The sequence below is a fragment of the Accipiter gentilis genome, chromosome 19, assembly GCF_929443795.1.
Source record: "Accipiter gentilis chromosome 19, bAccGen1.1, whole genome shotgun sequence".
Taxonomy (NCBI): domain Eukaryota; kingdom Metazoa; phylum Chordata; class Aves; order Accipitriformes; family Accipitridae; genus Astur; species Astur gentilis.
In genome coordinates, this window is record NC_064898.1 from 28,552,662 (window position 1) to 28,575,233 (window position 22,572).

Consider the following 22,572-nt stretch of genomic DNA (forward strand, 5'->3'; position numbering starts at 1 on the left):
CCCCATACCTTAGTACAATATTCTATCATTTTCTGCTTATCTTTCCCTAATGTTCCAGGGAAATATCTCCAATTGTCTAAGATATATGCCAGAGGGGTATTCTTAGGTACAGTGGGTACCCTTCCCATGGGAGTCGAAGGCTTGCTGCCCTTCGCCCCCATCTTCTGGATTATCCACACACACACACTCACTCGCTCCCCTTTTTCCTGGCCCAGTCCCTCGCGGGAGATGGGAAACGCAGTACTTAAGAGTCCACACTCGCTTGGTTCAGTATATCGAACCTCTCATTTGTTATAATCCAGGAAACCCAATCCCGCCCGAACGGCAAACCCGTGAACAAATTCGCAATATACTTACGCGTCCTGCGTCTTCGTCCGGACTCCCGTGCACAGAATTTTTATGGGATTTTACCGGTTTCTCCTTTGCTCACTATTCTAGAATTTAGGTTCGTCGGTAAGGTTGAGGAAGGCTGTCGGTCACGGGGCCGCGGATTGCCGCGGGGCGCCTCCCCGGAGGACAGAAGCCCACCGTTCCTTATCCGAGTCACGGCACCAAGAATTGTCATAAATTGCGACCACAAGGGATCATAATCCAATTAAAATTTTATTAATTATAGCAAGTAGAATATGAGCAAATACAGCGCTGGACGGCAGGGGAGTCTGCGCTCCACCAACTGCCGTAACTTTAGGTTACAGTTACATTCCTTATATACATTTCATGTACCCTTTTCTTGTAAGTCTCCGCCTTGTCTTGTTTCTTCTTTCTTCACTGGTGTAAGTCTGTTACCATGTAGATTCGGTAGATCTTTCTCAAGGATGACTGTCCTTTGATATAGAATGTCTTTTGATGTGGAGAAATGCAGCTGTTGTTCTTCCTTTCCTTATCTAGGGAGTCATAGCCATTACTTTTTCCCCCTTATCTAGTAAGTTATAGCAAGTGCCCTCTTCCCGGGACCTCCACACATAATTCGAGCAAGTCTTGTCATTTACACAAGGCATATGTTAACTCTCAACATCTCTTCCCCCTTCTTGATTTCCTGAACAAATTTAACCCGTTTATTACATAAGCGATCTCATGTCTTTTTGCAGTTTAATCTTTACACTGGGTTTAACATAAATCTTAATAAACAATATCATATTCATAGTTTCTCACAGGGGTGGGCATAAAAGGAACAGTAACTCCAACGTCTGGATTCTTTTTGGCTCTGGGCATGGAGCAGATAATCACAGCGATACAGAGAGGGAAGGAGGTGCTGATGGGTTTGTACCTTGGACTTAAACTGTAGAGGATGATCTGTTCAGGACATCCATGTCATAGAGTAGCTGTTGCATGATTTATACTTGTAATCAGGTTCCTACTTTATAGCCTTAACTTTGTGTGGATTGTGTGTTGAACTTTCCAGTAGTTTGTTTGTTTTTACATTTCCTTAAGGTCTAGGCAAAGGTTTAGAAAGTTAGCAGACTTAAGGATAAGTATTTATTACTTATCTCCTGCCATGTTGCCATTTGAAACCTGTTCTGAGTATTGGTGGTATTCAAGAAATTGCCGAGATTTAGAGGGTGAATCTGTATCTTTAGGTGTACTGAGCAGAAAAGTACAATGGATCTTTTTAGTTGCCAGATAGCTTTCTTTATCCAGGCGGTCAATTTATCAAGATCAGGCTGCAGTGTCCAGGGGGCCGGGGCAGGAAGGTTGGTGTTCAGACTTCTCATTCCTGTCAGTGGTGACTCTGCTTGCACCACTAAGTGGTGCTGTGTACATATACTTAATTAAATTGGGAGCTGCCTGTGCCTGCCTGCTTGTGCAGTTCAGAGTGGTCATTTTAGAGAAAATGTTCTTTTGGCTGCATTTGTTCTCCTGTGACACAAAAACTTGACAGCTATTGGGGGCAACTACTACTTTAGGAGAATTTCTATAAAGTAAGAAATTGCTGGTTTTATTTTGCCATGATGGGCAAAACAATAACTGATTCAAAATCACGTCCACTGCAGCTTATGCTTCCGTAACACACCACTCAACTGATTTCTATGTGTAAATGTCTTTGGAGAGGAATCACAGGTGCCTGCTGTTACTATAGGGACAAGCAGTATGGGCTCACAGGAACAGAACATGCTTTGCCTTCCCATCACCAGAAGAAAGAAAGAAAGAGGTGAAGAAGGGTGCTCAGGAGCAAGAGGCCGCAAGGAAGTTGCTGTACATGATCCTTTTGCCTTGCTTTATCTGACAGAAAGGCTGCCTTCTGCTAGTTGGGTCTTGGCTTGAAATACAAGGGGAGAGAGACTCCCGCCCCTCTCCCAGGGAGTGTGCTACTTTTGACTGGCTTGTTCTGACTATGTGATCTGCAATTACAATATTTAGATTGCATGGTGACAATCTATACCACTGACTCCCTGACTGGTTTTTCATTTCTGTCCCAGCTTCCTTCTCCAGCTTTTTTCAATATATCAATTTAAAAAAAAAAAAAAAAAAAAAAATTTAACCTTACATGATCATCATCTGTTGGCTTTGGCCCCCAACACTTTATTTCCTAGAAATAAGTTGAGTCTTTTCATCAGAATATGTAAAAGGTTTCTAGCCACTGTAGTACTATTGTATTGTTTGTTTTTTTAAATAAGTTTCTATCCAGGTTCCAGCATGTGCGTGTGCACTAAATTTCTGCTGCAGTAGAAGACAGTCTTAAGCTGAAGAGAGATTTCGTGCTTGGGAGAGAAAAAGAGCAGATCTTGACTCAAAGGTAACTTTTTCCAAGGGAAAGGTAAACTCTTTTGTTTCTTTGGGGATTTTTATTCTGATAGCACAAGCATCTTGTTCTCTCAGGATTTTGTTATCTCTGGAAAAAAACCTTGGTGTTGTGTCACTTTCCTCCTTCCCTGGTTGTGGGGTTTTTTCACTCCTTTCAGAGGAAGTGGTAAAACTGTGATATTTTAGGAAGACATTTTAACTTTTGACTCGGAGGTCTGCAGACATCACTGTAAAGACAGTTTCTGTGCATCCAAATGCTGTTAATCCGTTAAAATACGAAATGAAAGATGTGTACCTTGGAGCTGAGAGGTCAGAGTATTCCAGATGGGTCTGGTTTACTTTGTATTCAGTGTTCCTGTAGCCTGTTGCTTTGGAAGTGCAGGTAATAAGCTTTTCAATTGAATAAATGAGTGGTAGTGGTTTTTTGTTTTCCTCCCCTAGAAATGTAGTGCTTAATCATACTGCACTGACCTGTAGAAGTTGTGGACACTGTGGTGTTCTCCAGAATGCTACTTGGGCTGCCACTACAAGTAGGTCATTTAAAATAGTAACCTTAGACTTTAAAAATACATAAAAACTTAATGATGCTTAAAGTATAGAGCAGAGTAGTCACCAGGTTAAAATACCTTCATGCTTATGACATGCACAGTGATGGTTCCTTTCAGGTTTTTTGGTTGGTTTTTTTTTTGTTTTTTTTTTTCTTCTTTAAGATGGCACTGGTTGCAGTGATCTTCAGTTTTACGACACAGCTAACTGCCTTAGTATGGATATGGTTCCTTTCTGCCTACTATTTCAGTTTACTTGCAGACATAGTTAAGATAGCTCTTTGGAGTTGTGGAGTGTGCATGTGTATATAGATATATGTGTGTGTGTGTGTGTGTGTGTGTGTATGAAAATAATAAGACTTAAAGTCCCCTCCCCACATCATTAGTTTTTGCTGCCCTGTATTTCAGTGTTACCAAGATTTTAAAGTGACCCAAGTATTGCTGTTGCAAATGTTTCCATGTTTGTCTAACTATTGTGATGACATAAATAAAAAAAAAAATCAAAACACTAAATGTTTTATTACTTGCCCTATAACTATATAGGCGTTCCCTGTCGAATATCTATTTCTTTTTTCAGGATTCACTGTATTTTTTTTTTTTTTTACCCTATGAAATGGAAAGAGATTTCTGGCTTACTGTTGGCTTTTGATAGATGTTTTATCCTTGGGGAATTGCCCACCAATTAATTCATAGAGCTTGGAATTTAACTGAAGGACATTTTGCATGCCCGTGTTCAAATATTGACGCTAACAAGCCACCATACGGTTCATGTTGATAGCTTTATGGATACTTAGAGGTAGGCAATAGTCTTATTTTTTAATAATGCTTAACCTTTTTCTCTTTGGCAAGAACAAGCAAGTCTGCCTGGTTTTGTAGTACTTGCAGCTTTCCCTTAACATCAGACTTTAAAAAGGGGAGAACCAGTAGTATCAGCTACACAGTTAGGATGATGATTTTTAAAATACGAAGCTGTGTAACAGTCTCGGGAAGAACATGTGTGACTGGGCGTGAGAGTCTGCGGTACAGCATTACTAACCTTTGCTAAAAAAAGTTTTGAAGAATGAAGCATTTGCTTTATGAACAGTACTTGAGGACGAATTCTGATGCTGCTAAAGGTTATTGAAAAATAGGCACTGATTTCAGTGATTATGCAGGTGTGGTTTCTGTTCATGCCTTAAATGTGAGAAGAAGAGAAACCTCCATTTGAAGGAGGATTTTGTATGAAGGGTAATCAAACCAGTAACCTACTTTAAGAATGACTTTAAAATATTTGGAGCATCGGTTAAAGGCAAATAAGTAAAGTTTATCATGTCCTCCTACATAAGCTGTGACTATTGAATACAGTCAGCAGTCCACCTCAGAACTTGTTGGTGTGCAACTGAAACGTGTTAAGTTGTAAGACTTCACAGCCACGAGCTGATGGGCCACAGTTCTCTCCGAGCATAAAGCGCTGTAAGTTTTAGTTTCTTGCACAGCAGTGACTCTTTTCAACATTAGTAACTATACAACGGGGTAAAAGGCAAATTTAGTGAATAATAATGTGTCGTTATCAGAGTAGCTGTTTGCATTTCACCGTGATGCAGATGCTTTTTATAGCAGTTGTGTTGGCACATGTCTTAGAATTCGGTTAATCCTCTCCTGAACTCATTTAAGCTTTTGGCTTCAACTGCATCACTGACAATGTGTTTCACAATAGAAAAATGAACCCCTTTAAAAAAAAAAAGGGGGGGTGGTGGGAGAAGAAGAAGGGGTGGAGGAAGTGGGGATAAAAAAATCTGTTGTCTGCCAGTGCTGTGGGCTGCTCACTCATTTTTCTGTAGAACTCCTGTGGGATTTTTTTGTTGTTGTTTTTCTGCCTTTAGCCTATTAGCCTATCCTCTGCACCTTTGGTCATTTCCTGAAGTTTGTCTGTAGTTTCCTACATTAGTAGGTAAATGTATCTATTTTACTTTACAGAGCTTTGCTAGTTTTTTAAATTATACAAGTAATTTAAATCTTGGAACAAATGTCTTTGCTTATCGATTTTTGTGAGTAGCTGCAATAATCTTATTTATTAGTTGCCCCTTTTAAAATTAAAATAAAAATGAATGCTATGCAAGAAATATGTGCCCCACGAATAGTTTCTTGTGTTCATGCACATTGCCAGTGATTTACTCATGAGAGAAGTCCTAGCAATTGTAAACAACTAGATAATTTATCAGAACATCACAGATAAATATATCTCAAATAATTTTTATATCACAGCTAGTCTAATGCATTAACCTTTTATCTTAGGAGCTCTTCCATAATAATCTATTTCTCATTTTATGGGATAGATAATGAAAGAATTTCTTGAAATAAACAAAACATTGGATGAGAAAAGAGAAGAGATAGAGTTGGTTTTGAAGTGTTGATGCAATATTACATATTGTATTGCAGTTCACAGAGGAAAAGACTACTTTGGTTATGATACCAAAATATTTCTCTTCCACATCTGTAAGCTACACTAATTATTTTATGCTTAGAAGCTTAAAAGATCCTGAGAAGTTAATTTCAAGCTCTTAGTAAAGTCTACATGGCGAACGTGATATTATTCCCGTTGTGTGGTTTAGATTAACTTGTATCTTTCTCAGTGACAACTATTAAACTGAAAAATTTATTTTCACATATCATGGATATCAGAAATGATAAGACTACGTAAATTGTCGGAGGTTTGGACTTACAAGTCTACTGAAGGCTTTAAGTGCCTGATTAACGTTTAAGAGCAGAAGAAACTGTACTGAATTCTGGTGGGACCATGTTTTTGTGAAGCAGCACAACTTGTTTTAGTACACCCTGTGCACCTTTGTACCCACACATACCCTACCCCCTGTGTCCGTGTCTCCCCTATATGCCACCCCCATCTCCTGCTCCAGCCCACCCCCTTCACCCACATGAGTTTTTAACCCACGTGAGTTGTTTCCCCCTGCACCCCCTGCTCTCCTATCTCCTGCCCTGCCTCCCTCCTTTCCCTCCTCCATATTCCACACCACCACCCCCCATCATCCATCAGGCTCCAGACCCCTGGTGTGCTGTCTGCACCCTGTTCTCTGTCATTTTTTTTCCTTCTTTTCCTTACAAGTTGTTGTTGTTGTTCCTTTTTAATGATTAAACTGTTTTCGTTTCAAGCCACGAGTTTTCTCACTTTTGCCCTTCCGATTGTCTCCCCGTCCCGCTGGGGGTGGGGGAGCGAGTGAGCGGTCGCGTGGGCCTTCGTTGCCGGCTGGCATTAAACCACAACACGAGGTGAGTTGCAAGCCCTGCCTGGCTAATGCTGGAGGCTCTCTATGTTCCTCCTGCCACCTCGACGGGCCGTGCTTGTTCTTCATCGCCGCTTTATAGCGAGCGCCTCTGGCTCTGTAAGCGGCAGTACTGGGGCCGTGCAGGTACTGCGTGTTGCAGGCGGCAAAGGGCAATTGTGACGCTTGCTGGCAGGAGCGGCAAGGAGTGCAGAGCCACGCTCCTGTAGGGAGCAAAGATGGAACCTCGAGAGCTCTGTGGTCCTCTGCTGAGGACATCTAATATCCCGACATGCCTCTTTGCTTTCCCTGCCTCAACGTCCAATTACTTTGCATGCCGGAGGGCAGGGCAGTTAAATAACACAGTGCAGCATCTTTTCGATAAGAGACAAGCCCCGTGCAAGAAGCCTTGCGTGCGTGCAGGATTAGGAGAGTTCTGATAGCACAGAGGTGCCCACCCCAACTGAGCCCCAGGTTCGCCAGGGTATCGCTCGCTTGCAGGTGGGCCGCTCGCATCTGGTGCGCTGGGCCGCGGCCTTTCCTGCCGAGCAGAGCTGCCCCTCTGGCACAAAGCAGCTTTGGGTCTCTTGTGGCCTGCCTTCAGGCTGTCAGCTGAACCAGGCGTTATTTTTTGTTGTAAATCTCTCGCCAGCATCTGTTGACTGGCTGCTATCACTCCGGCAACCCTGATGCCACATGCAGACAGCTACAGCAGACCCTGGGGCTTGCTGAGGTGCACCGCAGGGTCCGTATGCAGCACGGCCACATAGCGTGCGAGCAAGCGAGGCTCCGTGCCTAGGAAGCCTCGTCTTGCAAGACCTACGAGACGTGTGTTCTCCTAGGGGGAGGACGGCCGTGCCGCTGGAGTTACGGAAGAGGTGGGGAGGGGGAGAGGAGCAGAAAGAAGCGTCTGAACTGGCAAATTCTCCTGGCAGCACCAAGAACAAGAGCTGTGGTGAGCCCCGGGCCCTCGGAGCCCTGTCTCTCCTCTTGGGCGTTCTGGTCCCTCCCTGCCCCTCCCTCCCCTGGTCCCCTCTCTTTCCCACACCCCTGCCTTTTTTTTTTTCTTTTTTTTTTTTTTTTTCCTCCCTTGTGCCTCTGATACTGAAAAGCCGGTCGAAGAAACTCCCTAAGACTCATTTTGGAGTTTTAGAAAGCAAGTATTCTTCATTGCAGCGCTGGATGCATGGGGGATAGTTCCACCTAGCGTGCATGCCACAGCTTTAGCACAAACAGGTTATATAGAATAACTAATTGCTTATTAATCAGATTAGTATACATATACATAAAAATGAAGGCAACCAATTATCATAGTACTGCCTACATCCGATCACGCGCAACGAAGGATCCATTTGAGACGAAGGGGTGCTTTTGCAACCACCGACCCATTTGAAGTTCTTGCTGGCTGTCCTCGAAGTCTTTATTCTTGTCCTTGTTCTTTGATCTTGAAGCTTAACGCAGTTTCAATCACATGTGGTCAGTTTCAGCATTGTTCCCATTTAGCGTACAGGAACATCTAGTCATAAGAGCAAAGAACTGCAAAACTTATGAATAATTACTAGTTAATCACTTGACTACACTTTTGTAATTATGTCCCCAGGTACCCTTTGTCTACTGTTTCAACCATAATGTTAATATATGATCATTTATCAAATCTCACTTATACAGTTATCTAACAGCAAACCAGTTTTCATCGGTCTACATTCTAAAGGATGTGTTGTATTGTGAGCTGACCTGTTTAGCTCGAGTCCTAATTAGGGCACCTGCTAGCCTCTCCCTTTGCTGGAATTCCTCTACTCATTTGGTGTTATTTTTTTTAATATGCTGAAATACAGTTTGTGACTTTAATTTTTCAGATGTGTTGTCGTAAGGGTGTGGTGATGCTCAGCAGATGCCCCATCCTGTGGGAAGCATGGCCTCCATGGGGCAGGCAGTGTGGATTATGTGGTGTTGGATCAAGAACCCAGAGTGGAATTGCTGTTGCAGATTATCCCAGATGAGGTTACCTGCTGTGGATTACCTAGTTGGAGCCCCTGGTGAAGGTAAACCTCATGCATGACCCCCCCCAGCCTGTGCATGTTCTTGTGCACATATCTTACCACCGCAAACTATCCATCTAACCCACCTTCCCTGTGAGTTTTTTCTCATGCCGATTGGTGGGGGTGTTGGGAATTGGCTTGATGAAAAAGGACATGGGTCTATGGAAAAGTTGTGCGAGCAGAGTTCTGTGTGAAAGAATGTCAGTTTGAGCAGCAAGACTAGGCCTTGGCTGAAAATAGCTGGCTTTACTGATATTGGGAGAAAAACAACAGCTGGTCTCGCTGTTATCAGGAGAAAGACAGGGACGGTGTGACCTTGGCATAACTTCATAAGTAACTTTTGAAGAAGTTCCCATGAGAAAGTTACGGAACACGCATAGCTGCAAATCACAAGTGGGTGTGTTTTAGTAATGAATAAACATTAGCAATGTACCAATCATATTAGGACTAGTAGGCATAATTATCGCAAACTGTATAAATATGAGCTATCTGTGCAAATAAAGTTGAATCACTTCTATCACTCATATTGAGTCGACTTATGTGCATTCCTCTGCCGCTCCAACAGTGGGGGCATCACCCCCTTCCCCCCACCTGCCATGTATCCCTGAGGTTCCATGTTTTCTTGGTGTCATTTGTGGCTGCAGCCCCCTCCCCCCAAACCGTGGGGGTGTGGCTTCTGCTGACCCTTTCCTGCATAACTGCAGGGTGTGTTGTTGCCCCCCTGCCCTGCCCTGGCCTGTCCTTGTGGGGCATGGCTGTTGCCTGGTCCCCCCCATGTAGTTCCATGGGTTTTTTGTGGTGTCTTTTGTGCTTTGGGGCTCTTGTACCTCTGTTAAGGGAGTCAGCTGGAGACATGCTCAGGGGGACTCTGCATCATTGGCTATTCACAGTAAATAATTTGTTTTGCAACCAGAGATATTTTGGAGATGGAATTCTTAAGGGATCTAATTCTGCTTTTTGATTCATTCCTATCCAGAAGGTAGTTCTGGTAGAAGTAAGGTGGTATGCACAGTCTTGCTAGAAATGAAGCATAACCGCAGAGTGTTTTGGCTTTTTTATAGGAAAATAAAGCACGTCAATTTTGATAACAACATTGTCATTGCATTTAATGAGCTAGTTTCCTACCTAGTTTGGAAGGGCATCTATCGTTTTCTATCTACACCCCAGACAAATGAAGTTGAATTCCCTACCTGGTCCCATTGCTGATGCAATAGGTGTAGCTGTAGCACAGGAGCAGGTATCGTCATTGTCAGTAAGGGTTGCTTTGTCTGTTCAGGGTCTCATTTGCTGTAAATTTAAGGCAGGTGAGAACAGTGCAGCTGCCCCTCCAGCTGACTTTATAACTTCTGGTGGTTTGCCCTTCCCCTTTCCCAGGTGATTGTGCTAAGGGAGGTGGGCGGGGGCTCGGGGGTATTTGAGCCACAGGCTCTGCTGAGGGAGCTCATTGTGCTCCTGGGTTTCTCTGGTGTTGGTGCTCAGCTCTTCCTTGAGTGCTTTGCAGCTTTTGAGCTGGCTCAGCCCTTTGGGAAGAGATGTCTGCTTGTGGTAAGAGCTTCAGGACCAGTCAAGGTTCAGCAGCATGTGTGGTAGAAAGTAACACTTGTATACAGCTTTCTTTTTCCTTTTTTTTTTTTTCAGGTCAGTAGTTTTGTTTTGAGTGTTCAGGGGTAGAAAGATGGTTTAATAGTATGCATTGTTTGTTTTTTCAATGCTTCATGTGTTGTGTTTTCCTGGAATTCCCAACTTTTTTGAAAATGGAACCTTGTTTTTTTCACCAGTTCTGCTGTATGAGTTGATGATATCTCTCTTAACAGGACTGATGGTGACATTGTTTAGCAGGGGTTAGGATGAGTATCTTGTATGTATTTGTATATGGAGTTTTAGTATTTCTGAAGAAAGCAGAAGGTCCGTGAGGCACAGCGCCCTTCAGGGTTTGGGGTGCCTTTCCTCATTGCCCACAGAATGCCACGTTGTCCCAAGAATCTTTGCAGCTTGTGGCAGGCCCCTTGTAGATTACAAGCCTTGGGACTTGGCTTTATTATGTGGGCATGTAGCAGAGCTCAGAGTCTCTGGGGAGCTGTAGGTTAGGAGGTGCCCCCAGAATTTGGGATGTGTCTCAGAAGAGCAGCTCCTGAGGAGTAGCCACTGAAGGGGGTTGAGGGGTGCAAATTGAGGGCAGGAGGTGTCAGGAAGCAGTGGGGTTCCTTTCCTGACAGTTGAGGAGAAGAAAAGGGGTTACTTAAGCTTTGGGACTGCTGGGGAAAGGGAGGAGGGTTCACCAGCCTTTCTCAGGTGAGTTTTGCGGTTGGATTTGGATGTTGTAGAATCATAGAATGGTTTGGGTTGGAAGGCACCATAAAGATCCTCTAGTTCCAACCCCCCCAGGGACACCTTCTGTGAGATCAGGTTGCTCACAGCCCCATCTGACCTGGCCTTGAATGCTTCCAGGGAGGGAGCATCCGCAGGTTCTCTGGGCAACGTGTTCTAGTGCCTTGCCACCCCTAGTGAGAAACGTCACCTGAACGCCTAAATGAAATGTACCCTCCTTAGGACTAAAGTCGTTACCACCTTGTCCTATGGCTGTACACCCTTGTAAAAAGTCCCTCTGCAGGTTTCTTATAGGCACCTTTTATGTACCGTAAAGTCTGCTATAGGGTCTCCTGCAAAGCTGCATGCCAGTGAGCAGTCCGAGCAGGTGAGGCGGTCGTCGGCCGGGTCGGTGTTGAATAGCGAAGTATTATGGGGCTGCTCGGTTCAGCGTTTACCTTCTGTTGTGGAGGTGCTGTGTGGGCTATCTTTGAATTGGATGAGTGTTTGAGGTGAGCTGTGGATTAGTGAGGAGGAGCGTGGGGCCGATGGCTTCTCATGAGTGCCATGCTAACTTGGTGTCTCTTGGTACCTTATGTAGCATGAGTGATGACGGCTGCAGGGTCTGAGTCTGGAATGAGCGGGGAAGTGAACATGGTGGCACTCGTGAGGAGGGGGGAGTTGGGGAAGTAGTTGGCCAGCGGGATGCTTACTCCCTTTTCTGATTTGTTTGTGTTTGTTTTTTCATTGCAGATGTTGAAGAGCAATGTGTCCCCTTGAGGACCATCCCAGTTAGCCCGTGTGGTTTTGTGGAGGATGGATTTGGACCCTTGGCCTTCTGAAAGCTAAGTTGAGGGACCTGGGCTGGGGAGAGGCTGGGAGGAAGGGACAAAGCTGGGAATTGCAGGGAGGAGTTTTAAAGTTAGCGCAGGAGAGAGGGCTGTCCCAAAGCAGTCGCCTTTGCGCAGGCGAAGGGACGAAGGGAGCGGGTTGCCTTTCAGCATGAGCAGTGTGTCCCAGGCAGGGCAGTTCCAGCCTGTGTCCGTGGTGGTGTGCAGTTTGTGTAGTCTGTCTTCTGTGCCTTAGACCTTCCTCAGGTCTTGATGTCCTCATTGCGCTTTGTGCCGGGGGAGTGCGGCATGCACTTTAGGTGCCGTCCCTAGGGTTTCGAATGCTCTTGCTCATTGGCACAGTGCCAAACGGGTGCTTATTTCTTGCATTTGGAGCTCTAAAGCATGGATTGGTCTCGGCAGATTCCAGTTGGTTCTTTGTGCGTCGTTCTTTTGGGTTGCTTTGGCAGCTCTGCTTTCTAGTTGTCCATTTTCTAAGACTGGGAGTTCTTCCCCGCATCTTGATGTTCCTAGGTCTTGATGACAGGCTTCTGGCTCATCCATGGTCTCGGTTATGACAGTACCATCTTTTAACAGGCTGTTATGTTGGAGTCCTCGGGCTGTGCCATACAGCCTCCTTGCCTCAGTGTTTTGGACGCTGTAGGTCATCTTGCCGGATGGCACTTCCCATCCGGGAGTCATTCTTCCTGCCGAGAGTTTTCTCTCTGAATCGCCTTGTCTGTAGCGTTCTGTCTTGTGTTGGTCCGTGCACAGGTGTGTTTGGCTTGGAGGTGCTCTGCCCGGGGCTGTAGAGTCAGGGGTAGGTGGCACAGTGATAAGAGTCTACGGGTGAAACGTTGATGTGCCTAGACCATTTAGGCGAGGGTTGTACAGTCATCTGGGATCGAGTAGTCATTGGTGGATTGTGTGGACAGTAATGTTGAGATTTTTTTACGGAAATGATTGTAGGCTTGTGGCAGAGGCTGTTGAGGGGTGGTGAAGTGGATTTGAGTCTCTAAGGTGTTGAGGCTTGCATGTGATGGGCTTAAAGTTTGGCCCTGGGTTTTTTGGTTGTTTTGTTCTTTTTTTTTAAAATGGCTGGTTGTAGCGGGAGTACTGGTATTCCTAGATGGAATCAGGATCTTTGGACTTGTTAAGCTCTTGCTCTGCATCCAGGCTGATTCGTTCAATATGGGGCTTTATTCAGATGCGGAGAGACGAGATGCGTGCCCCAGAGCAACGGAGGAGGGGAGGGGAGTGCTGTAAGGAGGTGGATCTGTGAGTGGAGTCAGAGGGAAGATGTGGCTGGTGGCTCTATGACTAGCTGATAGGGTTTTTTTTTCTTTTATTATTTTGAAGTTGTGAAGCAAGGAGTGAAGCGGGCCATCAGTGCGGGAGGTGTCTCGGGCAAGGTGAGCTCTGACTACTGGGTTAAAGGAACTGTTCCTTTGGACGTGTTGCATTGTTGGTGAAGTTGGAATCATCCCTTGTTTGTCTTTGCAGGCAGTGCGCATGCTTTGACGTGGCAAGCTCTTGATGACAGAGTGGGGGAGTTGAGCGGCCAAGGTAAAGGAGAGGGAGTTGGGAATCCGTGCGGGTGGGCTGAGGTTTTGGGCGGCCTCTCAGCATGCGTCTCCCGCTTTGGTTTTTGCAGGTGGGGCACGCAGCCTTAGAGGAGCCATGCCGCAGGCCAATGAGGAGTTTGAGAAGGTGAGGTGGTTGTGGGCTGAGTTGGTGTTGAATATCAAATATTGGATGGTTGCTTGATTAAGCATTTATTTTTTGTTTTGCAGGCGCAGTGCGGGCCACCTTTGGATTTGGATGAGTGTTCAAGGTGAGCTGTGGATTAGGGAGGAGGAGAATGGGCCTAGTGAGTCTCACGACTGCTACGCTAATTTTGTGTGTCTTGCTGTCTCAGGTACCATGAGTGATGATGGCCGCAGGGTCTGACTCTGGAATGAATAGGTAAGCATAACGCTGTGGTGTGTGTGATTAAGTGTGGGGGGCGGGTAAGTAGTTGGTGTTGGCTGATGGGTTACTTACTGCCTCTTCTGATTTTGAGAGGTTTTTTTTTGTCTTCACTGCAGATGATGAAGAGGAACCTGGCGACTGCAGGATTGTCCCAGTTAGCCCATGTGACTTTTGCGGAGGATGGATTCGTACCCTTGGCCCTCTGAAAGTTAAGTTGAGGGACACGGGCTGGGGAGCAGCTGGGAGGGAGGGACAGAGCTGGGAAGTGCCGGGAGGGGTTTTAAAGTTTGAGTAGAAGGGGAGGAGCCGTCCTGTTTGGGCAGGTGAAGGGCGCGGGTTGCTTTTCAGCCCGAGACCAGCGCGTGCCGGGCAGGGCAGTTCCGGTCTGTGTCTGTGGTGGTGTGTAGTTTGTGTAGTGTGTCTTGTGTGCCTTTGACCTTCTTCGGGTCTCGACACCATCATCAGTCTTTGTGCCTGAGGAGCCTGGCGTGTGCTTTGGCAGCAGTCCCTAGGGTCTCGAATGTCCTTACTCATCGGCACTGTGCCATCGGGTGCCGCTTGTCTTGCGCTCGGAGGTCTGAAGCATTGATCGGTGTTGGAAGGTTCCCGCTGGTTCTCTTTTGCGGCATTCTTCTGGGCTGCTTTGGCAGCTTTCCTCCCTAGCTGTGTGTTGTCTTGGACTGGGAGTTCTTCCCTGCCTCTTGATGTTCCTAGGTCTTGATGACAGGCTTCTTGCGCGTCCATGATCTTGGTTTAGACAGTACCATCTTGTAACGGGCCGTTACTTTTGCCTCTTTTTCTTTGGGGTTGTTGTAGAGCCTCCTGGCTTCGTGGTCTTGGCCGCTGTAGGTCATCTTGCAGGCTGGCAACTCCCGTCCGGGAGCCATTCTTCTTGCTGAGAGGTTTCTTTCTCTTTGAATCACCCTGTTGGTACCGTTCTGTGTTGTGCGTATTGTTTGCATGGGTGCGTTTGGCTTGGAGCTGCTCTGCCCGGGGATCTAGCGTCGGGTAGGTGGAACAGCAGTAGGAGTCTATGGGTGAAATGTTGATTTGCCTTGATTGTTTAGGCAAGGGTTGTAAAGTCATCTGAGATTGTGTAGCCGTCGGTGGGCTTTGTGGACAGCCACATTGATAGTGTTTTAGAGAGGTGATTGGAGCTGTGTGGCATGGGCTGTTGAGGGGCAGTGAAGCAGATTTGAGTCTCTAAGGTCTTAGGTCTTGCATGGGAAGGGCTTGAAGTTAGGGCCGCCTTCTATTTTTTTTTTCCTTTTTCTCACATGGCAGGCTGTAGTTTCACTCCAGATGGTCTTTGTAGATGGAATCAAGACCTCTGGAATTGTGAAGCTCTTGCTCTGCAGCCAGGTGACTCGTTCAATATGATTTATTTTCAGATGCAGAGGGACAAGCTGCGTGCCCCAGAGCGACAGAGGAGGGGAGCGGAGCGTAAGAAGGTGAGTCCATGAGAGGAATCGGAGGGAAGATGTGGTTGGTGGCACTAGGACTAGCTGATTGGGTTCTTTTTTCCTTGTATTTGGAAGGTTGCAAGCAAGGAGCGAAGCGGGCCATGGGTAGCGGAGGTGACACGGGCAAGGTGAGTCGTGACTACTGGGTTAAAGAAACTTCCTTTGGAGTGTTGTATTGTTGGCAGAGTTGAAAGCATCCCTTGTTTGTGTTTTTGCAGACGATACGCATGCCTTGAGGTGGCAAGCTCTTGATGACAGAGTGGGGTAGTTGAGCAGCCAAGGGAAAGGAGAGGGAGTTGCGAATCGGTCCGGGCAGGCTCTGGTTTCGGGCGGTCTCTCGGCATGCGTCTCTTGCTTTGGTTTTTGCAGGTGGTGCACGCAGCCTCGGAGGGGTGAAGCTGCACGGTGATGTGCAGTCTGAGGAGGTGAGGTGGTTGTGGGGTGGGTCGGTGTTGAATATTGAAGTATTAGGTAGTTGCTTGGTTAAGCGTTTACCTTTAGTTTTGCAGGTGCTGCACGGGCCAGCTTTGGAATAGGATGAGCCTTTGAGTTGAGCTGTGGCTGAGGGAGGAGGAGCATGGGGCCGGTGACTTCTCGTGAGTGCTGTGCTAATTCTGTGAGTCTTGCTGTCTGAGGTACCCTGAGAGAAGATGGCCGCAGGGTGTGACCCTGGAAAGAGCAGGTAAGCATAACACTGTGGTGTGTGTGTGATTAAGTGGGCTTTTGGGAAAGTAGCTGGTGTTGGCTGATGGGTTACTGCATCTTCTGATTTTGCTGGTGGTGGTTTTTTTTTTTTTGTCTTGACTGCAAGCGATGAATAGGAACCTGGCGACTGCCAGATGGTCCCAGTTAGCCCATGTGATTTGTGCGGAGGCTGGATTCATACCCTTGGCCCTCTGAAAGTTAAGTTGAGGGACCCGGGCTGGGGAGTGGCTGGGAGGGAGGGACAGAGCTGGGAATTGCCAGGCGGGGTTTTAAAGTGAGAGTAGGAGGGCAGGAGTCCTGTTTGGGAAGATGAAGGGCGCGGGTTGCTTTTCAGCCCGAGACCAGCGTGTGCCGGGCAGGGCAGTTCCGGCCTGTGTCTGTGGTGGTGTGTAGTTTGTGAAGTGTGTCTTGTGTGCCTTCGACCTTCTTTGGTGGGGGGGCAGGGAATCGCCGCTCGGGGACTAGCTGGGTGTTGGTCGGCGGGTGGTGAGCAATTGCTCTGCGCATCATTTGTACATTCCAATCCTTTTATTACTACTGTTGTCATTTTATTAGTGTTATCATTATTAGTTTCTTCTTTTCTGTTCTATCAAACCGTTGTTATCTCAACCCAGGAGTTTTACTTCTTTTCCCGATTTCCTCTCCCATCCCAGTGGATGGGGGGGATAGAGTGAGCGAGCGGCTGCGTGGTGCTTAGTTGCTGGCTGGGGTTAAACCACGACAGTCCATTTTGGTGCCCAATGTGGGGCACGAAGGGTTGAGATAACGACACACCTGACCAGAGCTTGTTAAAACAAATTTGGTCCAAGTGTTCATTATGTTGATTTATGTGTTCTTAGAGTTGTTGCTCTGGCTTTTAAAGCTCTGTTATGTATCACCTCGCTTGCTGTATATAGTTCCTCTTTTACTGCTTATCTGTGGGAGGTGGATTAAAGTTTTCGCTTTGATGTATGGTATAACACTGGTTTATGGTATGATAAAGTCATCGGCTGCGGGATTAATCCGGTATTTGCACTTAGCATTGTCACCATTATACTGCGGGAGCCACCTGTGGGAAACTATTACTAATTATACCCTTTACCTTTCCTCCATGGAAAACCAGTCTCTGGGTGGGGTACCTTTCTTCTCCTCTCCTTTCTCCTTCAGTCCGGTTACTATGGTGTTTGTAGACATTCGTCTGATCACCCCGTGGGACTCGGCACAGGGTCCACCATACCCTGGGCCACAGAGCACTGACACCAATATGAGGATGCTGCAAATGGCGTTTATTCAACTGCGTCACGCCCTTATATACTGTCTGTCGGTCATCCCGCCTCCTTTAACCCTTCTCTTTCCGTACATCGCGAGATCTTCCGAGCGCCAATCCCTACAGGTGTTTGAGAATTTTGAAAAATTTGAATACTCCTGGGGTGTTGGGACTAGGACGGTCCTAGCCCTACTGCTAGGAATTAGCATACTTCTGAATGTGGTTCAGCTCTCGTTTAAGGTTAAACAGCTATTTAAGAAGATCACCCAGAGATGTGCCCCCAGGCTAGATAATTATGAGTGGCAGGGTGTGTGGGGTAGTATGGGCAAGTACCTAGAAAAGTGGGCACCTCCAATGTTTTGGAAATTCACCCCTGAACAAGTGCAGGATCCAGAAGAACTAGTAAAATATTTGGAAAAGGTATGCTGTCACCCCGGCAGCTCCAGAGAGATACAAATCACTGCAACGTGCTGGGGCCTGGCCCATGCCTATCGAGCTCTGTTCGACACTACTCAGTACCCTCAAGGGGAAGAGAAAGTCTCTAGGCCTAACAACAAAACGATGAGCACCACGGCCACCCAAACCTCGGCAATGGGCGCTGCGGCCCCTCTAGGCCTGGCAAGGAGCATTGCAGGCACCCAGACCTTGGCGACAGGCACCGTGACCCCTCCAGCCCCGGCGATGAGAACTCGGGCTACCCAAACCTCAACAACAGGCACTGCAGCCCCTCCAGCCCCGGCAATGAGCACAGCAGCTACCCAAACCTTGGCAACAAGCACTGCGGTCCCTCCAGCCCCACTGACGAGCACTGCTGCTCCCCAAACCTCGGCGACAGACACTGCGGTTATCCAGAACCCGACGAGCGATACTGCAACTGAACCAGAGGACCAGCCTGGACCAGTATCGGTTGCCCCCGTACAGAAAAGGAAATATACAAAAAAATCAGTTCGCTTAGCGAAGGATGAAGATGAACCAAGGCCATCACGGGAACCGGAGGAAGAGGCAGAACCAGAGGTAATAACCCGGTCCCTATCCTTGAGTAAGCTGCAGGATTTGCGAAAAGATTTTGGCCGCCATATAGGTGAGCATATTATCACCTGGCTCCTCCAGTGCTGGGACAATGGGGCTAATAGCTTGGAATGAGAAGGTAGGGAATCAAGCAGCTGGGATCGCTTGCCAGGGAAGGTGGCATTGACAAGGCAATTGGAAAAGGGACACAGGCCATCAGCCTCTGGAGACGACTACTGTCAAGTGTGAAGGAGAGGTACACCTTTAAGGAAGATGTTATACGTCAATCAAGCAAGTGGACCACCGTGGAAAAAGGTATTCAATATCTGAGGGAATTAGCTGCGCTAGAGACAATTCATCGTGACCCGGACAACCCACAACTACCCAAAGATCCAGACGAAGTTCAATGCACGCGACCCATGTGGTGGAAGTTTGTATGGAGCGCACCATTGTCCTATGCCAACTCACTGGCAATAATGGCCTGGAAAGACAAAGAGGCACCGACAGTGCATGAAGTGGCTTGCCAACTCCGTCAATACGAAGAAAATCTCTCCTCCTCCCTACATGCCTGCATTTCGGCTGTGGAGAATCTGTCTGAGGATTTCCAGCAATTCAAAGAGGATATGTCCTACTCCACACTTGTAAGGACCAATGTCTCAGCTATTAGGAGTGAGCGTTCTTCTGCCCAAGAGAGAGAATATAGAAGATGCACACCATGAGGTGCCCTCTGGTTTTACTGATGTGATCATAGAGAGGACATGAGGAAATGGGACAGAAAACCTACCTCGGTCCTAAATGCACGGGTACGTGAGCTGCGAGGAAAAAACACCACAAAAGGGGATTCTACCAGGAAAAATGCCACTCCAGTTTCCAAATGGAGTAGAAGGGCTGATTCTATTTCCGATCCTCTTGAAGGGAATTCTGAGCCAATTTTACGAGAAGTGAATACTGAATACTCTGACCAGAATTAGAGGGGCCCTGCCTCCAGCCAGGTGGAGGAAAGGGATAACCGGGTCTATTGGACTGTGTGGATTCGATGGCCTGGCACGTCAGACCCACAGGAGTATAAGGCTCTAGTCGACACTGGCGCACAGTGCGCTCTAATGCCATCAAGTTATAAAGGGACAGAACCCATTTGTATTTCTGGTGTGACAGGGGGATCCCAAGAGTTAACTGTATTGGAAGCTGAAGTAAGCCTAACTGGAAATGAATGGCAGAAACACCCCATTGTGACTGGTCCAGAGGCTCCGTGCATCCTTGGCATAGACTATCTCAGGAAGGGGTATTTTAAGGACCCGAAGGGGTATCAATGGGCTTTCGGTATAGCTGCCTTGGAGACGGAGGGCACTGAACAGTTGTCTACCCTGCCTGGTTTCTCTCAAGACCCTTCGATTGTGGGGTTGCTGAAGGTTGAAGAACAACAAGTGCCAATTGCTACCATGACGGTGCACCGGCGGCAATATCGCACCAACCGAGACTCTCCGATTCCCATCCACAAATTGATTCGCCAACTGGAGAGCCAAGGAGTGATCAGCAAAACTCGCTCACCCTTTAATAGTCCCATATGGCTAGTGTGGAAGTCTAATGGGGAACGGAGATTAACAGTTGACTATCGCGGCCTGAATGAAGTTACCCCACTGCTGAGCGCTGCCGTTCCAGATATGCTAGAACTTCAATACGAGCTAGAGTCAAAGGCAGCCAAGTGGTATGCCACAATTGACATTGCTAATGCGTTTTTCTCAACCCCTCTGGCAGCAGAGTGTCGCCCACAATTTGCCTTTACTTGGAGGGGTGTCCAGTACACTTGGAATCGATTGCCCCAGGGGTGGAAACACAGCCCCACCATTTGCCATGGACTAATCCAGACTGCACTGGAAAAAGGTGAAGCTCCAGAACACCTGCAATACATTGATGACATCATCGTACGGGGCAACACAGCAGAAGAAGTCTTTGAGAAAGGGAAGAAAATAATCCAAATCCTTCTGAAAGCCGGTTTAGCCATAAAAGAAAGTAAGGTCAAGGGACCTGCACAGGAGATCCAGTTTTTGGGAATAAAATGGCAAGATGGACGTCGTCAGCTCCCAATGGTCATGATTAACAAAATAGCAGCTATGTCTCCCCCAACTAACAAAAAGGACACACAGGCCTTCTTAGGTGTTGTGGGGTTTTGGAGAATGCATATTCCAAATTACAGTTTGATTGTAAGCCCTCTCTATCAAGCGACCAGGAAGAAGAATGATTTTAAATGGGGCCCTGAACAGCAACAAGCCTTCGAACAAATTAAACGGGAGATTGTTCATGCCGTAGCTCTTGGACCAGTCCAGACAGGACAAGATGTTAAAAATGTGCTCTCCACTGCAGCTGGGGTGAATGGCCCTACCTGGAGCCTCTGGCAGAAAGCACCTGGGGAAACCCGAGGCCGACCCCTGGGGTTTTGGAGTCGAGGATATCGAGGATCCGAGGCTTGCTATACTCCAACTGAAAAAGAGATACTGGCAGCGTATGAAGGAGTTCGAGCCGCCTCAGAAGTGGTTGGTACTGAGACACAGCTCCTCTTAGCACCTCGACTGCCAGTGCTGGGCTGGATGTTCAAAGGGAGGGTCTTCTCTACACATCACGCGACTGACGCCACGTGGAGTAAGTGGATCGCACTGATCACGCAGCGGGCTCGCATAGGAAACCCCAGTTGCCCAGGAATTTTAGAAGTGATCACGGACTGGCCAGAAGGCAAAGATTTTGGGACGTCAGCAGAGGAGGAGGTGGCACGTGCTGAAGAGGCCCCGCTGTATAAGAAACTGTCAGAAAATGAGAGGCAATATGCCCTGTTCACTGATGGGTCCTGTCGCATTGTGGGAAAGCGTCGAAGGTGGAATGTAGGGTTCAGTTATATGGAAGTTAGTTATTGGACCTGAAAATAGTTCATGGTCACAAGATTGTTCCAGGCACCTTTAGAAGGCCTTGAACAGAATAAATAAGAAGATAGAAGAAGAAAGATCCCAATTAGGAAAACACAGGTGCACATTCCACGATAAAGGGAACTTGGCACAAACAACCTCAATTCAGGGGCTTATCTTGACCAATTGGACTAAGACAAGTCTTGTATGCTCTAATTAACACAACCAATTATGTCTTATGCTTGTGCGCGTGGACAGTATCGATGTAACCAATCACCACTTATGCTTGTGCGCGTGGACAGTACCGATGTAACCAATCACCGCTTATGCTTGTGCGTGTGGACACCAAGTGCTTGCATGTAGTAGCCAATCAAAGTCTCTCAACAACTTAGAGAATTGTATAAAAATGATTAGCTAAGCTCAATAAACTGGCGACTTTAATCATCACATTGGTGTTCCGTCGTCCGGGCCCCGCACGGATTAATCCCTAAACCCTACATTTGGCGACCTCCGACGTGATCCGAAGAGGAACAAGAGGCAACGCTACTGAAAAGGCGGGGGAATTGCCGCGGACCACGGTGGCTTGAAAGACAGCACCGGCACTGCTCGAGAGAGGCAGGACACTGCTTGGGAAAAGCAGGTAAAATCGTAAGCTTACGTTGATAAAAAGGGCGGCAAGGGTTTCGCAGCATCTGCGAGGGAAAAGACAGCCGGAAAGATATTTATGAGGCTGGTTGAAAAAACAGAGAAAAATATTAAAAAGGACAGAAACCTTTCAATTAGTGTGGGTACAGCTTTTGAGCTTAGTACCCAGAAAGCTATCGGAACCTCCCTACGGGATGAAATTAGTGACGGGTCTAAAGAAGTTAAAGATCTTGCAACTTTATGGAAATTGATTAAGACAACTCTGTAAGAAATGAAAGCAGATCGTAAAACGTCTGTGTCTGCTTTTGCTGCTCTCTCTCTCCAACCGCAAGCGAAAGGGAAAAGCGGGGAGAAAAACATAATGCAGCGAGAGAGACTTTTTGGAGCTTGTCCGCCTGCTCCTGTGCTCTTGACTTCTGCTCCACTCCCTGGGACTGCCGATATTAATCAGCCATCTGACAGTTCCCAAGCCTCCCTAACTGTACGATTAAAGGAAACTCTACAGAATCAGGGAGTGAGTAAAAATCCGCCTATGAGAAAACAGCCCCCAGATACCACCGTTCAACATGAACAAATTATACCTAGCATATACCCTGATTCAAATAATGCAAACGAGGATTTGGCTACTATAATACAAGAACAAGAGAAAGCTAAAATACATGCTGAAGCTCACGCTGTAGCACTCGCGGTAGCATTACGACTGATGGTGCGACAGGGAAAAGGAGACTACGGCCCATACAAAGACCCCCCCGCGTGTCATCGGTGCGGTCAACCAGGGCATTTGAGACGTGCGTGCCCTCAACACATAGCAACGCAGCCTCGATCTGTGCCGGCACGGACTAACAGCAGCCGGTCAAACTTTCCTGGGGTCTGTGAGAGGTTGCAGAAGCCTCTGTACATCCACAAAAGCTATCGCTACA

General features: G+C 47.0%; 1 long non-coding RNA gene across 1 annotated transcript; it reads left to right on the plus strand.

The window, feature by feature from the left end:
* Positions 1-13,059: 13,059 nt before the first annotated feature.
* LOC126048329 (uncharacterized) lies at positions 13,060-13,892 on the plus strand. The gene is made up of 6 exons (XR_007508844.1): positions 13,060-13,132; positions 13,224-13,286; positions 13,375-13,430; positions 13,514-13,554; positions 13,639-13,685; positions 13,808-13,892. It is a non-coding gene; the product is annotated as an uncharacterized LOC126048329 (long non-coding RNA).
* The last annotated feature ends 8,680 nt before the right edge of the window (positions 13,893-22,572 follow it).